Genomic DNA, 16,680 nt, shown 5'->3' on the forward strand with positions numbered 1-16,680 from the left:
AGAGAGAGAGAGAGAGAGAGAGAGAGAGAGAGAGAGAGATCAGTCTAGCTTCAAGCTCTTATGTAGCTGAGGGTTACATCAACTACTGATTCTCTTGCCATTACTTTCAAAATTCTAGAATTATATACATACACATATCCATCCAACCCTTATTTTCATGAATGATTTACAAGTATGTTTTCAGTACAATCACAGAGATTTGAATTTGTACTCCAGAACTCATGTTTAAGAGAAAAGAATAAAGAAAGAAAAACATACAGTTTGGAGTAACTTAGAGTAAATCGTAACATGACTTCAATATTTAATTTAAAATATCAAATGTCTTGGTTTTGCTTTTATTTTAGACAAGATCAGTGACAGAAATCATATTAAAGGATTCCACATATTAATGTTCAATTTCAATGGCACCAATTGTTAAAGAAACATTTATATCAGTTCATGTTTGGTGATTTGTCATGGATCAGAAGGCCCATTTTTAAATCTGTCTGATTCCTTTGTACTGATTGTTTTGTGACAATACTGCTCCCTTTCTTTACTAGTACTCCAGTATAATTTGAATTCAGGCAGTGTGATACTTCTAACATTTCTCTTTTTGCATAGCATTATTCTTGTTTGCAATTCTTTGTGTTATTATTAAAATTTTAGATTTCATTTATCATGCTACTGTGAACAAAATCATTAAAATACAGTATATTGTCCTGAACTAATAGATTTCTTTTAGAAATTAAGCTATCTTATATATTAAATCTTCTACTTCTTGAACATAGGAGATATATCCAGCGTCTACTGTCGTCTACAATTGTATTGGGGTGTGTGTGTGTGTGTGTATGTGTGCATTTGTTTGTGTTGATTGTCGTATTACTTTTCTGAAAGCATTTATTAGATCTACTAGTCTTCTAAGAGAGTCTTTAGGACCTCAATGTGTAAGGTCACATATTCTGCATGCAGTGATAATTTAGTTGCTTTGTTTTCCCATGCATATCCTTTTTATTTCTCTTGCCTTACAGTTCCAGCTGGGATTACAAGTAGTCTGCTGAGAATGTAGGGTGTGACCATGTTTCTCTTGTTCCTAGATTGCATTGTGAGTAATGTCTTTATGAGTGTTAATAAGATATATATTAATATATTTAGTTATTTTTTCTACAGTTTATTCATAGTTTTTATCATGAAGGAATGTTAAATTTTGTCAAAGGCTGTTTAAACATTTATTCAACTGATTATGTGATTTTACTGTTTATTCTTTTTATTTGATTTAATCCATTTATCGACTGCATAAATATTTAGTGACATTTTCATTTCTAGTATGAAATCATCTAAGTTGTGGTATAATAGAATTCATCATTGAATCCACAATGTCGTTAGGTTTCGTTGTTTGGAAACTAGTTATTCATGCTTCTTTAACAATTTTTAAATTAGCAAACAAAGTAATATATTTTATTTTGACAACTTCATACACACACACATATATGTATATCTATCTATATATACATACACATATATATGTATATCTATATCTATATATCATTATACTTCATTTAAATTCATGATTATTGCTGGTTATCATGAAGCTATGAATGTTTTCTATATCATCCTGTTTTTATTTTATTTTAGTGTTTTCTGGACGTGTATTTTATCATACATGTCTATACATTTACTCATTTCTTGTAAATGTTAAATTTGGTGTATCTTAATATTTCAAAGCATTTCCAAATTACATTCTAGATTTCAATGGTATTTTTTGTGATGTTCTCTTTTCCTGCTCCAATTTTATTAATTTCTGTCCCTTTCCATGTGCAATTAATTTGGCTAAAAGTTTATCACTCTTATCTTTTAAAGGTACCAACTCTCTATTTCAGTAATATCTTTGTCCACATATCACTATTGTGTTAGTCTCTATCTTGAGTTTTGGAATTTCTTTCCATCAAATTATTATTATTATTATTATTATTATTATTATTATTATTGTGTGCTTATGCTCTTGTCATGACAAAAGTATGGTAGTCAGAACTTATTATAGTCAGTTCTGAGCTTAAGCTCTCCAGATCCAGATAAAAAAGCTCAGGTTTTCAGGCTTTGTAGCAGAAGCAATACCAGTTAAAACATCTCAGCAACTGCTATTTATTCTTGTTCTTATAAGGCCTTGATTTGCATAATATCTTACCTAAGATATTTCTGATTGTATAAGTACTCAGTACTATCTCTGGGATAGCTGCATTTGCAATATACTAGATTCTGGTAAGTTTATAACAACTTACATTTTCCTCTAATTTACTTATTGATTTTCTTGTATAGATATACATGATATTGAATATCTATGTATCCATCTACCAATCTATCTGTGTATGGACATGTATAATGCCATATGTTATACATTTTTAATTTCATTCAATTAAGATTTTATAAAATAAGATTCAGTGTGGTGGAATAATCATTTTATTATAGCACTAGGCACACAAAGTTAGACAGCTCTCTGTGAGTAAGGGGGAGGGGGTTTCCAAGTAAGCCAGGACCATACCGTAAATAACTAATATAAAACTAAAGTAAAAGAAAAATAATTAAGTACATCAAATTATTAATTTTTTATTTAAATGTTTTTATCATCTAAAATGTCATTTGATTTGGGAGATTTTAGATAGACTTCTAAGAATAAACCCTCTGTAGATATTTAGCTATTGAGTGGTATAATCTGGTAATACCATATATTTTAATTCTGAAATGCCTTTTAAAACTTTTACTTTGGTTTAATAATCTCAATGTTGATGAACAAGCAGCATTGAAGCCTCCTTTTTATTTTCTTTTGAAGTGTGCGGGTTGGCATTTGCAAATGCAGGTACCTCCACAAGTCAGAAAATCCGGATCTGGAGTTATAGGTGCCTCTCAACCACCTAGCTTCCTTGCATAGAACTAAATTCAGATCTACTGCAAAAGCTGTATGCTATCTTTTTTTTTTTTTTTTTTTTTTAATGCTGAGCCATCTCTCCAACATCATTTCCTATTACATTTTAACTGGTATTTTTTAACTGGTCCCATTTTTTTATCTAATTGTATTTGTTATTGAAAATGGAGTGTACAGGCATGCAGTATATATATAATCAGAATTGTCATGTCTTCATACAGTAATTTTATACTTATTCATATACCTTTAAATCTAATGCCAAATTATAGAGAGCTATGCCTACTTTCTATTGGCTTCTATATTCTTTGTGTATTTCTTTTCAACATTTCACATTCAATTACTGTATGCTTATCTGCCTATGATAGATGATTTATAGACAACAAATGTATATATATATATATATATATATATATATATATATATATTAATCCAATCAAACAGTCTTCTGAGTATTTTAATTAAAACTGTTAAGACTATTTCGGAGGTATTACTGAGAAGAAGGTGATGAGTTTTGCCATTTTTGTATTTTCTTAATGACTTAGAATTATTTTATTTTATTACTAAGGTTTTGTATTATTAATTTAATTGATTTTGATGGTTTTATTGATTTAAACATGTTTGATTCATTTACCCCTTAAAATTTCTGTTGGTCTGTATACCAGACTCTGACTGCAGAGATCTGTGGGAGGCCCGGTGGGAGTGCTCAAACAATGTAGAGAGGAATGACAGACAGATGATCTCTTCTGAGGCTATTGTTATGGTATGGTATATGGCACAGAAAGAAGAACAAGGGATGGAGAAGTATAATTGCCACCACTGCACCATCTGCAGCCTCTGTTCTGAAGTTGGTGGGAAGCAGAGAGATGATGTGCTATGCTGAGCCGGCTGGGGGTTGGGGTCTGCTCTATCAACAAGCAAGGTGCAGCAGACAGGAGGTAATTGACTGTTGTGGTCCCAGGTAGTTCCAAGTTGCAAAAACTTTGGGAAAGTACTCTCATCCCCGTGGAATGTTACAACTCTTTCCTGACAGAATCTCTCAGGTGACCTGTGATGCAATAGTTCTCATACACCTTTATTCCTTCTAGATAGGAAGGAATATTCATTTTTGAGGTGGGTTGGGGTCTAACAATACATACTTTCTATTGGCTTGGTCTGAGATCTTAGAGATGCCTCATCTACATGTTGAGGGGCTTGAGGACATTGCCCCTACATGACTGGTGGTCACTATCCCCTCCATTGTGTGATGTGGTCATGTGACAGGGGCCTCACCAGAAGCAGGTAAAACTACCATCCCTTTCTGAGTTCTAAGACTTCCAACAAGGTTTCCTGGCATGAAACATTGTCCCACCATTTCCCCATTTTTCCTCTCATAAAATGTATTCATTTCTGAAATGTCATAGTTCCGACAGTCTTTCTTGATTTTGTATACAATTCCTATGAGTAATTTTGCCAATCCTGAGTTTCACTGGTTCTGAATTGCTCTCATTAATGTTTTTTTTTTTTTGAAGATGTTAGTTATTTTTAAAGGATAACTTTCTTTCATATAGTAATATTGGGTGACCCTTATGTATTCTTGGTTCTTGGAATGTACCATTTCATGTTTTCAGGACTTTTAGATTTCATCTGAGAGGACTTAAATAATGCCAACGTATTTGTAAGTTTTGAGATTTTATAATTTTGCATCTTTTCAATTTTTTTTTTAAATTTTCCTTGGCCTCTCTATTTCAAGTATAATACTATGTGGAGAGAGAGGTTCTAGATTGTTCAAGTATAGTTGGTGTTTTAAGTTCTTCCTGTAGTTGAAGGCCTGTATCTGTCTCTAGACTTTGAAAGACATTTTAAAAAAATATTACATTGTTTGTTGTCTGAATGTTTACCCTGAATTTCCATTCTCTCTTCTGCTACATGCACTTCTTTGAGTTTTTGTAAGGGTCCTTTAAGTGAGAACCTTTCCCTTGTGGACAGCAATCTCCTAATTACTTGGAAGAGAAAAATCAATAGGAATCACAAAAGCAATAGTTTAAAAGTAACACACATTTAAATATACTTTAAAAAGAGGAGAAACTTTAACTGAAGTACAAATAAGTTTACAAAAGAAAGAACCTGGAATATTTAAATGAAAACTTATAAATTTGTAATTTATTGATGCCAAGTTTATTAATAATTAAGTAATTTAAGGAAAGGAGATTGGAAAAATAGGCAGGAAATTAGAAACAGGAAAATTATATGGAATATATTTGCAAATATTGAAAGTGTTTTATGCAAAATAATCTGCTTTGTATACACACACACACACAGATACAGAAAAATATAAAGAAAAAGGCTACGATTTTTTTATTTCAGGAAAGAATGGAGGAAGTTGAGGATTTACTCTTTTATTATGTGTGTTATTGTGTGGTTTACCTATTGAAAAGAGCATTGTAATATTTAACCATTTTATAGCTATGTACAAATTAGGTTGTTACGATTTCACACACTTCTTGACTAGTATGTGCATGACAATTTCTGATGCTATAACAAATTATCCCATTGTTTTTCTGTGTTTAGACCTGACAACATGGTATATATAATAGTTGTCATCAATTTGTTCTGACCAACTGAGCCTGATGACTCCCATTGAATGTTTGCTTACAAAAGACACATTAGTCCAATGTAGACAAAGTGTGAATTATTACAAAGAATTATCTATATTTCATTGGATTTTATGTCTCTTTGATAGTCTAGAAAACAGTTACATCATGACAATTAAGGCTGCTGAGATGACATGTGACTAGTACTGCATCCCCTGACTATGCTAATTACCGTTCTAGGTCTCCAGTCATGTTATCATATACCTTGTCTTACTACTCTTTTGAAAATTTAGAGTACAGACCAACAATTTCTCTCATCTTTACTCTGCAGCAGAATATTGACCTACCTAAGTTGAGCACTTTCAAAAAATCTGAGTCTAAACTATAACTTGTTTCCTGAACTGACACTGATTGCCAATGTGGTCACTTGGTGAGACACAGAAAAGCAAGACTTTGAAACAAGGAAATAAAAACCAATTCATTGTCTGCCTGCCCTTCCTTCTCTCTAGAGAATTATAGAACCTTATACCATGTTTCCAATGTGTAATATAGGAATCATATAGAAGCCTCTACTGGTCACTACTTGCTAGGCAGATTACAGATAACCCTATTTCAAACTATATTTTCTTTCACAAGATTTTGTGCCTATGAAGCTTGCCAAGGCTTAAATCATTTTTTTTTACTTATTCACCATTTTGACTGGGATATGTTGAAGAGTATGGAGGTTTGCTTTTTTTCAAATCTAAATTTTGTGTTTCTGCATTTAATCCTTGCCTACTGTTCAATGCTATCCTCCTATGACTTTTTATGTCTCCCAAAGCTTTATAAAGTCCTGCTTCAGATTTGTAGTGATACTGGAGGATGTTCAGTGGCTCAGTGATATCATGTTCACTCTATTTACATTTGAATAAAACAGTTTTCCAATAAAATATCATTCAATATATCATATTATATTTAGTTAGTATTTTTCAGCAAACATCTCTATACTGTAACTGACAATCTCACTTCACTTGTTTCAGATGATCTTGATAAGGTTTAAGAATATTAGTCAAATATTCATAATTCAGTTTAATTGAAAATTCTTTGATGTTTCTATTGATTAGATTTAGTTATAGATATATTTCAGGAAGATCAGTAAAGTATCATTTTTATCTCATGTCACAGTTATATGTTTTCAATATGATAGATCATCATAGATAATTTTCATTGTGTGATGGTTATTTACATTCCTTATTTTTCTGAAGAGCATTTATAAGTAGAAGCTAAGAGTTATAAGACTACTTCAAAAAGAAAGGATATACACATATACATATATATTTATGTAAACATATATATACACAATTTATGTATGCCTATGAATATATAACATATTTATAGATACATACTATAAACATTCAATATATGTTAATATATCAATAAACATATCTCTATATCTTTTATAATTGTTTAGATGTAAATAATACTTTAGTTTTTAAAATTAATCTTCAATTTTGACATTGGGAGCTGCTTTTGATCAATTCTATCTTCCTTTGACAGTATCCATTCTTTTGACATTTTTTTACACTGAGTTTAAAACTAGAGTTCCACAAACACAAGGCAAGTGTGATATCCTGAGCTACTTGGGCTCTCTTTTTATTATTATTATTTTCAACATTTTCTCAATTGTAACACCAACAGACCTTAGAGTTTTATACTATGGATTCATAGTCCAAACTCAGTAGTATAAGCTAAATTTTGTGTTCCCAAATGTGTCATAATCTTAATTTTGTTCCATTATGAACTCATATATCTTAGAGGGTTGTGTGGGATATATTAGTTAATATCAAAGTATTAGAGATGAAGCCATTGGTTGGCAGTTAAGAGCATATTCTGATCTTGTAGAGGACCCGTGTTTTATTACTAGAATATATTAAGCCAGTTCACCAACTTCTCTAACTCCAGCTCTAGAGTCCAATGCTACTGGACACATAGGCACTAACACTCACATACACATATGTGCACACAGACACATAACAAAAAATCTTCAGTCTATAAGATATTCATTATTACTGATCTCCTTATAATAGACACAGGAAACTACACAAAAGAAAGATCTCTATGTATGCCAAAGCCAAAATTGGAACAATGGAACACTAAGACAAGGGATTTGAAAGATTTTGGTTAAAATTCCAGAAGGTAGGAGAGGTGAGAAAATTTTTCTACTAAATCAAAAGTGTAGACTGTAACCTAGTCCGTTAATTCTAATCTCCCACATGCAAGACACCAGGTATTCAGTGACTTATATGTACCTTATTACAGCAACTTACAGAAATAATACAATTCAAAAGGCTGTTTTTAAATAAAACACTATTTTTTTTTCGTGGATTCTATTATAAATTTATGAAAATAAAAGACTATATTTTTACTGTGTTAACATTGTTTTTTTGTTTCTAGCTTCCTCAAGAAGGGGAAATAAATTGTGTGTGTGTGTGTGTATGTGTATGTGTGTGTGTGTGTACACTTACTTTCAGTAACTGCTAAGTTTGCTATCACAACAATTTTGTCTTTATTATAATATTAAAATAATGAAATAGCACTACGTCTATCCTTTTGACTTTGGCTTTTTTTACTTCAAAGCTAATGATATTGTTTCATATAGTAGATAATTTATATGAAAGGTATATCTTAATTGTATTATAGAAATCATTTTCCATTTATATTATTATCATCTTTAGAAATTATTAATAATTTTCAAAGTCTCATATCAGAATTTTAAATGAATGTGAATATACATTCTCATTGTAGTTTTAATCAACTTTTGGGAATATTGCTGCTGGTCTTTCTGCCAGGAGAAATTTTAAAATGCAGAGAAGTAACTGCATTGTTTTTACTTATTCCCAACAAAAACAAATGAAGAGTTCCTCCTGACAATTTTTATCAATTTTCAGTGTGGTCAGGTTTAGGTCATTCTTGCTTTAAGAGATTTGAAATGATATGGCATGGTTGTTTTAATTTTCATTGTTCTAATTCCAAGCAAGATTGAACATTTTTCCCCTTGGGCGGCTACATCATTTTATTTTAAAACCAAAATGGTGTGAGAGATTTATTTCTTCTCGTCTTTGCTGGCAAATGTTATTATGTAGTTTATTATCATCATCATTATTTTAACTAATTTAGTGCTTTCATCATGGGTGCTATTATACATTGTAATGATTTTGATTTGCATTTTGCTAATGATCAATGGTGTTGAGCCTCTGGAGCTTTTTGGACATTTTCATATTTTCTTTGAGGTAATGTGTGATTAAATATTTTTCACATTTTAAAATTTGGATAGTAGAGTTTTAAATAAAGTTCTGTCTTTGTTTGGGATTTCTATTGTTCTAATAAAACACCATGACTAACTTCAATTTGGTGATGAAACAATTTATTTGGTTTTCACTTCAACATTTTAGTCCATCATCAAAGGAAATCAGAGTATCATCATTCCACGGGGTGGTATCTTAAATTTAATGCAAAGGACAAAATGCACAGACATCATCTTCTGATTATGATACTACCATTATATCTTGGTAGTTGTGATTACCTGCACAAAGACTGAGAATACAAATCATTGACAGAATTCTGATCCAGAATGGACAAAGCACCAGTTTCACCAGGTTCAACTTTAAATATAACAATGAATATAACAAGAAAACTAGCACAAGATAAAGTATATAACATTCTTCTCATGGGGACAGAGGGAGGTTCATAAGATCCATCACTTCCCAAAGTTTATAGAGAAATTATTATTGGTTGCTTAACGGAATAGCTCACAAATCCTCAACCCTCCCCAATGATATAAGTGGAGATATTTTCTTCAGTGTTATAGCTTCAAACAAATTGCCTATTATACATTAAGCAACTGTATTGAAACTCATTAATTCACCAAGTTAGACTTACATAGAATTTATTTATTTATTTATTTATTTATTTATTTATTTATTTATTTATTGGATTGCAATTGGCACCATGGCTGAGATGAAAAGATATATGTTCATTTCCCCAGTAGCCTTCATCTCTATGTGCAATATGGCTTTGCAGAGAGCCGCGGTGAGCGGAGACAGCACTCGCCATTACAAGATGGCACTGGCATCCAGCACTCCCGCAAGTACAAGTGGAATGCACATGTGCATATGGTGAAAGCGCGCCAAGTCACGGCCCATCCCGGGGCGTAATATGCGTTCCTGAGCAAGCAGCCAATCAGATATGAACACGCCGCTCCAGGGGTATATAAGCAGTGCCTTTTTGGGGCCCGGGGTCTTCCTCCTTTCATCACAATAAAAATTTGTTGCAGAAGGATCCTGGTGTCCGCGTGCGTTCTTGCTGGGGAGACGATTATACGTGGGTCACAGCTGGTGCCGAAACCCAGGAGACTCACCATCGCCGGCGCCGAGGAGACCCTCCGCTCGTGGAGAGGATTCAGAACTGCAGGACAAAGATAAGCTCTGAGAGGCATGTTTGGTCTTGATCTATCTTGTCTCCCTCCCCAGTTGGCAGGAACTCTAGAAGCTCTCGCTATTGTGCTAGCGGCGCTCGTTCTCTTCCTTCTGGTTTTGCAGGATGAGAAATGCCGCTCGACTGTAGTGGCGGGCCAGGGAGTGCTAGAGGAGTTGCAAGACAGCATGTCAGAAACGGAGCGGGATAAACGGTTGGGAGCTCACAAAGAAAAACGAAAAAGCATGCCTAAGAAAAAAGACCCTTCCAAAGACTCACAGTCCGCGGAAGCGAAAGATAAGGGAAAGGACGCCCTGGGAGAGGGACGTAGGAAAGGAGAAAAGGCCCCGGAAAAGAAACCTCTTTATCCGATAAAAGAACTGGAGGCCTCGGGGCTTGGTGGCTCTGAGTCGGAGGAGCTAACTTCCTCTGAGGGGGAGGACTTAGACGAAGAGACAGCCCGCTATGAGGAGGAAAGATACCATCCAGATGAGCAGCAGCCACCGCAAAATCGAAAGCAAAGGAAAATGGGAGATAGGAGCCGCACGGCCTCTCAGCCTGTCGCACCCTCCCAACCTATTGTTCCCGGTGCACTTCCGCCTTATGCGGACCAGTGCTGTTCAGAATCCTTCCTTTCAAAGGAAGTCAAAAGAAGGATGTTACAAGCCTTTCTGTTATTTGAGGACGCGGGGGGAGGCCATGTCCACGCACCTGTAGAGTATGCCCCTATCAAAGAACTTGTTGAATCGGTTAACAAATATGGAGTTGATGCTAATTTTACAGTCATGCAGCTTGAGAGACTCGCCACTATGGCGATGACCCCGGATGATTGGCAAAATACAGTAAAAGCTGCTCTCCCTAATATGGGACAGTATATGGAATGGAAAGCTTTATGGCATGATGCTTCTCAAGCACAGGCAAGGGCCAACGCTAATGCGGAAGGCAACCAGAGGCAGTGGACTTTCGAATTATTAACAGGGCAAGGACAGTATGTTGCCGACCAGGCAACTATGATTGGGGAGCATATGGCCAGATCTCCGCTGCTGCTATTAAAGCATGGAAAGCTGTCTCTAAGAAGGGGGAGGCTGGGGGAAATTTTACGAAAATATTGCAAGCCCCCCAGGAGTCATTCTCAGACTTTGTGGCTAGAATGACAGAAGCAGCAGGCAGAATTTTTGGAGACCCAGAGCGATTTAAACCACTGATAGAACAACTGGTGTATGAAAATGCCTCGCCAGAATGCAAGACAGTTATTACCCCTAGAAGAAGCAAAGGGCTGACAGATTGGATAAAGGTCTGCCGAGGACGTGGAGTCCCACTGACCAATGCTGGCCTTGCAGCAGCTATTTTGCAAAGCCAGAACCGCTCAAGTCCTGGTGGCCGTAAAGTATGCTATAACTGTGGCAAACCGGGTCATTTGAAATGAGAATGTCGTACTCCTATGCAAAGGAGAACCCCTGGGCTAGGCACTAAATGCAGGAAGGGCTATCATTGAGATAATGAATGTCGCTCGGTTAGGGACATTCAAGGAAAGATTATTCAGCATGATCCCTCCCCAGCAGGAAGAGATGAAGGCACTCCAAAAAAACGGGTATCAGGGCCCCAGTCCCGGGGCCCCCCAAAATATGGGACACAAGCCTGCAACCGGGGGACACCTCTAGCTGCAGAATTACAAGAGGCTCCACAGGGTTGGACCTCCGTTCCACCTCCCAATTCTTACTAATGCCACATGAGGGTGTGCAACCTGTCCCAGTTGATTTTAAAGGTCCCCTGCCTGAGGGAAGTGTCGGCCTTATTTTAGGTCGCTCCTCTCTTACCTTGAAGGGGCTTGTGTTTCATCCTGGTGTGATAGACCAAGACTATACCAGGGAATTTCAAGTTCTCTGTTCTTGTCCACAAGGCATATTTTCTATCTCCCCTGGAGATAGGATTGCTCAATTGGTTATTCTTCCAAGTTTGCATAATTGTTTCCCATCCACCGGGGTGCCTAGAGGCGCCAATGGGCTTGGTTCTTCAGAAACTGACTTTGCTCATTTGGTAGTGGATCTCAAAACTAGACCCACTTTACAATTAGCAATAGAAGGGAAGAGTTTTACAGGGATTTTAGACACAGGAGCTGATAAAAGTATTATTTCCTAGAACTAGTGGCCTAAGGCATGGCCTGTTACACAATCATCCCACTCCTTACAAGGATTGGGATATGAGGCCAGCCCTGCAGTCAGTTCATGCTCCTTGACTTGGCAGACACCAGAGGGTCAGACAGGAAACTTTATACCTTATGTGCTTCCTCTCCCCGTTAACCTCTGGGGAAGAGACATTTTGCAAGACTTGGGACTGACATTAACTAATGAGTACTCTCAACAAACTATTGATATTATGAAAAGGATAGGATATAAGGAAGGAAAAGGCCTTGGCAGAAAAGAACCAGGAAGGTTAAACCCAATTTCACAAGAAAGTAATACAGGAAGACAAGGTCTGGGTTTTCCCTAGTTGCCATTGAGGGCTCTATGCCCATACCCTGGCTTACAGAGGAGGCCGTGTGGGTTCCTCAATAGCCCCTATCCTCTGAGGCATTAGAAGCTGCTACAAGGTTGATTGAGGAACAAGCACAGCTTGGTCATTTAGAGCCTTCTACTTCTCCTTTGAATACCCCTATTTTTGTTATAAAAAAGAAATCAGGAAAATGGAGACTTCTCCATGATCTAAGGGCCATTAATGCGCATATGCGGCTGTTTGGCTCAGTGCAACGAGGCCTACCTCTGCTCTCTGCTTTACCTAAGCAGTGGAGGATAATAATTATAGACATTAAGGATTGTTTTTTCTCCATTCCCCTACACCCGCAAGATAGGAAAAGATTTGCATTCACCTTACCTGCTGTTAATCAGCTTGAACCAGACAAGAAATATCATTGGAAAGTTTTGCCTCAAGGCATGGCCAATAGTCCTACTATGTGTCAACTGTATGTACAAATGGCCCTTGAACCCGTTAGGAAACAATTTCCTTCCCTGCTTTTGATTCATTTTATGGATGATATTCTTATCTGCCATAAAGAATTGACCATTTTGCAGAACTCGTACCCTTTATTAATTGCTACATTAGGACAGCGGGGTCTGCATATTGCCACAGAGAAGGTTCAAATTTCAGAAATTGGTTTCTTTTTAGGGACAGTTATTTACCCTGAGAAAATAGTTCATCAAAAATTAGAAATTCGCAGAGATCATTTACATACCTTAAATGACTTTCAAAAGTTATTAGATGATATAAATTGGTTAAGACCATTTTTGAAAATTCCCTCTGCTGAATTGAAACCTTTGTTTGACATCTTGGAAGGAGATTCTCACATTTCCTCTCCAAGAGCACTAACACCGGCTGCAAGTCGTGCCCTGCGAATGGTAGAGGATGCTTTGCAGGAGGCCCAGCTAAAACGCATTGATGAGACTAAAACTTTTAATTTATGTGTCTTTAAAACCAGACATTTACCAACTGCTGTGTTATGGCAGGACGGGCCCTTATTATGGATCCATCCCAATGCATCTCCTGCAAAGATTATTGAATGGTATCCAGATGCAGTTGCTCAGCTTGCCCTTCGGGGATTAAAAGCAGCTATTACTCATTTTGGAAGGGAACCTAAGGTTTTAATAGTGCCATATACTACATATCAGGTTCAAATATTAACTGCTACCTCTGATGTTTGGGCCGTGTTGGTCACCTCTTTTAATGGTCAAATAGATAATCACTATCCTACACATCCCACTCTACAATTTGCCTTAACTCAAGCTATTGAATTTCCGCATATCATATCTCAGAAGCTGCTCCAGGATGGAGTGGTTGTTTACACAGATGGGTCAAAAACAGGTGTGGGTGCCTATGTAGTTGATAATAAAGTCACTGCCAAACAATACCATGAGACCTCACTTCAAGTTGTGGAATTCTTGGTAGTATTAGAGGTTCTTGAAACCTTTCCAGGCCCTTTACATATTGTTTCAGATTCCTTTTATGTAGTAAATGCAGTTAAAGTCTTAGAAGTGGCTGGGCTAATTAGACCATCTAGTAGACTTGTGGAAGTTTTTCAAAAGATTCAATTTGCTTTAGTTAATAGGAGATTCCATGTTTTTATTACATATATTAGGGCTCACTCAGGTCTACCAGGTCCAATTTCTCATGGGAATGACCTAGCGGATCGAGCCACAAAGTTGGTTGCTATCGCCCTATCCTCAAAATTGGATTTGGCCAAAGATTTTCATAAAAAATTTCATGTGACAGCAGAGACGTTACGTCGTCGGTTTGATATAACTAGAAAAGAAGCTAGAGATATAGTTACTCAATGTCAGAATTGCTGTCAATTTTTACCAGTGCCTCATGTAGGAATTAATCCACGAGGAATTCGGCCACTACAAATTTGTCAAATGGATGTTACTCACATCCCATCCTTTGGCAAATTGGAATATTTACATGTTTCCATTGATACTTGTTCCAGAATTATATTTGTTTCTCCATTAGCTGGAGAAAAGGTTGCCCATGTTATCCAACATTGCCTTGAGGCATGGAGTGCCTGGGGGAAGCCTAAAATTCTCAAGACTAATAATGGACCAGCTTACACTTCTCAAAAGTTTGGACAATTTTGTCGCCAAATGGAGGTGACCCATCTGACGGGTCTCCCTTATAACCCTCAAAGACAAGGCATTATAGAACGGGCTCATCGCACTCTTAAGTCTTATCTAATAAAACAAAAAGGGGGAGTCGAGGAGGCTCTACCCTCAGTGCAACGAGTCACCGTTTCTATAGTACTTTTTACCCTTAATTTTTAAAATCTGGACAGTCAAGGCCACACGGCAGCTGACTGTCACTGCTTAGAGCCTGACAGGTCAAAAGAGATGGTCAAATGGAAGGATGTCTTGACCAGACGATGGAAAGGCCCGGATCCTATTTTAATAAGATCCAGGGGAGCGTTTTGTGTTTTTCCGTAGGAAGAAGTCAACCCATTTTGGCTACCAGAGCGACTGATGCGACAACTCGCGATATTAGAAGATGACACCCAGGTGGACCCTCCAAACTCTGATGACAGCCCTCGTGCTGATTCAAGGGATACAGGTTCCTAGTATATTGGGGGAACAACGATGGGCCATATTATCTGCCTTTCAAAAACCCATACCAGTCAGACATAATGCAGCTAATCTGTCCAGGAAATTGTTTCAATATCTTGCAGGAAATTGGTCAGAAAACTTCTATGAGACACTCAAATTGAGAGCGGCTGTGGTGGCCATCAACTTGATGGGCATGGATTTATCCCTGACTGAGGGACTCTCCTCCTGGATCTCTTCAGCTTTCTCTTTCTTTAAAGAGTGGATGGGAGTAGGCCTGTTTGGTACAGCCCTATGTTGCGGATTAGTGTTCATGCTATGGTTGGTCTGCAAATTCAGAGCTCAACAAAAACGTGACAAGGTCGTTATTACCCAAGCACTTACAGCCCTAGAACAAGGTTCATCTTCTGAAATTTGGTTATCCATGTTAAAGAAATAGCCAGTAGACAGATTCCTCAGCCATTGCACCCCAAGGGATTTGCCCATTGCACTGGGTTGGTGAGGAGTCTTGGCCTGGCTGGTCCTTGTCTGTGTAGCTGTGATACCCGAATTTGAGGCAAACAGCCCTTGCAACCCTGGGAGATGGCTCCATTGCACAGGGACGGGTGTTTGCATCTCTCTCTGTTTCCCCTAGCCCTTGCACCCAGAGGACTTGTTTCCATTGCACCTGGTAGGGTAAGGGAGACTGTCTTAAACTATCAGTCCTTGATCGCTTATTCCCCCAAGATGGAATTTGCTTAATCGGGCTTGAGTTTGAGTCATGATTGGTACCGCGCTAGATAGGCCAAGGGCAGTTCCATCTTAATAAAACAAAAAGGGGGAGATGCAGAGAGCCGCAGTGAGCGGAGATGGCACTTGCCATTACAAGATGGCGCTGGCATCCGGTGCTCCTGCAAGTACAAGTGGACTGCGCATGTGCATGTGGTGAAAGCGCGCCAAGTCACGGCCCATCTCAGGGTGTAATATGCGTTCCTGGGCAAGTAGCCAATCAGATATGAACACGCCTCTCCAGGGGTATATAAGCAGTGCCTTTTCAGGGCCCGGGTTCTTCCTCCTTTCATCACAATAAAAATTTGCTGCAGAAGGATCCTGGTGTCAGCGTGCGTTCTTGCTGGGGAGACGATTATACGCGGGTCACATGGCTTCATGTAATATAGGAAGCTATCTCATGCTCTTGCTACCATAACTGGAGCTTCACTAATTGCCATACTTTTTCCCGCAGGGTGGACTATGTCCTCAAAGAAAAAATGAGCCTTTCTTTTTCAATTCTGCTATTGCTAGGAAATTTGTCCAAGCAATAGAGAAGTAACTAATACATATCTTTCTGTGATACTCCAGAAACTGTGATTTTAGTGAGAATAACAAGTTTTGTAAGCTTCCAGGATGGCATGCTGATTTTATAACTCCTCTTGAGATCTTTTCACTTATTATGCCATGAAAATAGTGATTCAGTATGACAAGCCATTGATTCATATAACTTGTAACTCTGTTGTTTAAAAATTTGGTTTTATTGTCCGTGTTTTTCTAGAGTGTCATTTTCTCTTTGCTCATGGAAATAGAGCAGGGGATCAGGGTCTTCTTCCCAATTCCTACTACTTGGTTTGGTGTTCTCTGTTAGTGCTCAGTATTCCTGACATGCATTTGACATTTAGCATTTATGTGTTTTATCAAGTTCCTTATA

General features: G+C 37.2%; 2 pseudogenes; one reads left to right on the plus strand and one right to left on the minus strand.

Moving 5' to 3' along the window:
- Positions 1-9,865, minus strand: part of LOC114626986 — a 36,717-nt pseudogene extending 26,852 nt beyond the window's left edge.
- A 580-nt stretch (positions 9,866-10,445) lies between these two features.
- LOC114627073 lies at positions 10,446-11,452 on the plus strand (annotated as a pseudogene).
- The last annotated feature ends 5,228 nt before the right edge of the window (positions 11,453-16,680 follow it).

This window comes from Grammomys surdaster, unplaced genomic scaffold, assembly GCF_004785775.1.
Source record: "Grammomys surdaster isolate TR1022 unplaced genomic scaffold, NIH_TR_1.0 61, whole genome shotgun sequence".
NCBI classification, from domain to species: Eukaryota; Metazoa; Chordata; class Mammalia; order Rodentia; family Muridae; genus Grammomys; species Grammomys surdaster.